Consider the following 2,416-nt stretch of genomic DNA (forward strand, 5'->3'; position numbering starts at 1 on the left):
TTTTTGTCACTTTTTCCAGTGTTTTTTTTTACGATTTTTTAAATGTTCTTTTATCATTTTTTTGTTTCAAATTGCTATAAAGTTGTAACCTGACTCCACCAGATGGATTGCTTCGCATTAGCTCGGCATATCCATCTGGGAACTTTCCGTTGGAGAACCTTTGGGAAAGGGGCCGAAAATCCTGGTTAGCTGATTGGATAAACCATCAGTCTATCACCACCTATAGTTCGCGATAGACGGGCCAAATCAACCAATCAGATCAAACTCTTGCCGAAACCAGTTGGGAGAAGAGCAACAACATCTTGTCCTCCGAGAAAAGCCTCCAGTGCCGTTTGTTTTTTTGCTCTTCTTTCAATGAAGGAATGCTTTCTAATTCAGATAAAACTTGCTACGATAGCTACGCTCATCTCGTCGTTTTGGCGAACAGCTCCAAATGTTCTCTATCTCAAGATGCCAGACTGATCTGGGAGTGGAAACTATCAGGGTGGAAGGATGGGTCAAACAAACCAAGGACCTTCACCCAGGAGACAGCTGTTCCTGTCCCATGTGAAAGCAGTACTTGTGCTACGTAACTTACTCACATACTTAGCTAACGCTACATTCACAAGTTATGTTACAAACGTACAGTACAGGCCAAAAGTTTGGACACACCTTCTCATTCAATGCGTTTCCTTTTTATTTTCATGACTATTTACATTGTAGATTCTCACTGAAGGCATCAAAACTATGAATGAACACATATGGAATTATGTACTTAACAAAAAAGTGTGAAATAACTGAAAACATGTCTTATATTTTAGATTCTTCAAAGTAGCCACCCTTTGCTTTTTTGATAACTCTGCAAACCCTTGGTGTTCTCTCAATGAGCTTCATGAGGTAGTCACCTGAAATGGTTTTACCTTCACAGGTGTGCTTTGTCAGGGTTAATTAGTGGAATTATTTCTTATTATTAAAAAAAAGCAAAGGGTGGCTACTTTGAAGAATCTAAAATATAAGACATGTTTTCAGTTATTTCACACTTTTTTGTTAAGTACATAATTCCATATGTGTTCATTCATAGTTTTGATGCCTTCAGTGAGAATCTACAATGTAAATAGTCATGAAAATAAAAAGGAAACGCATTGAATGAGAAGGTGTGTCCAAACTTTTGACCTGTACTGTACTTATTTCAACCCAAACCACAATATTTTCCCAAAACTAACCAATGTAGTTTTCTCATAAGCCTCTCCCAACTTGTCAACATACTGACGCTTGCTCAGTGGCTCTTAGCATCACATACCGACGCATAAAGCGCACTTGTATGAAGTGTAACAACGGTAGGGAGTAGCATTTAAGACCGAAAATCCTCATATTTCTAATCAAAACACGTCATATATTCAAACATGCCACATGTAGGACTCATCACCTCTGGGTTTCTAGAATCCTAGTCTCGCATTAGCAGCAAACTGGGCAGTCTCTTTTTTACAGTTTGTAGCTCATGAGAAGTGGCGTGAGACTGATGTAACTTCACACCTCAGAGTAGTGAAATGACCAGAGAGCATCAGAGGAGGGAACTGGAGAAGAGTAGGCTGAAGGAGATTTTGGTGTGTTCTCTTCTCTTCTCTTCTCTTCTCTTCTCTTCTCTTCTCTTCTCTTCTCTGTCTCTCTCTCTCTCTCTCTCTCTCTCTCTCTCTGTCTCTCTCTCTCTCTCTCTCTGTCTCTCTCTCTCTCTCTCTCTCTCTCTTTCTCTCTCTCTTTCTCTCTCTCCATCGCTGTCAGTCGGCGGCATCATGGCGTGCCGTCGGTGGAACCACGCAGACCGGATTAAAATGGCTTCTCTCTACCTGCTGGACGCGGCACTCCGTGTTTTGATTTTCTGCCCGCTGTGTGTGAGATGTATAGTGTGGGCATGTGTGTTGTCTATGTACGTGTGTGTGTGCATTTGTGCGTGCCTGTGTGTGTGTGCGCGTGTGTGCGTGCGTGCATGCCTGTGTATGTGTGGGTATGTGCGCGTGTGTGCGTGCGTGCATGCATGCATGCCTGTGTGTGTGTGGGTGTGTGCATGCGTGCGTGTTTTTGCCTGTGTGTGTGTGTGTTTGTGCGCATGTGTGTGTGCATGCATACCTGTGTGTGTGTGTGTGTGTGTGTGTGTGTGTGTGTGTGTGTGTGTGTAATGTGTGTGTGTGTGGGCATGCCTGTGTGTGTGTGTGTGTGTGTGTGTGTGTGTGTGTGCGTGCGTGCGTGCATGCCTGTGTGTGTGTATGTGCGCGTGCCTGTGTGTGTGTGTGTGTGTGTGTGTGTGCGTGCGTGTGCCTGTGTGTATGTGTGTGTGTGTGTATATGTGGGGGTGTTTAGCTATGAGAGAGCAGATGGAGGCAGATGGTGACTCCTACTGCTGCAGTAAAATGGCATCTCATTACTTCTATGCCAGTTTAAT

This window comes from Perca flavescens, chromosome 1 (genome assembly GCF_004354835.1).
Source record: "Perca flavescens isolate YP-PL-M2 chromosome 1, PFLA_1.0, whole genome shotgun sequence".
NCBI classification, from domain to species: domain Eukaryota; kingdom Metazoa; phylum Chordata; class Actinopteri; order Perciformes; family Percidae; genus Perca; species Perca flavescens.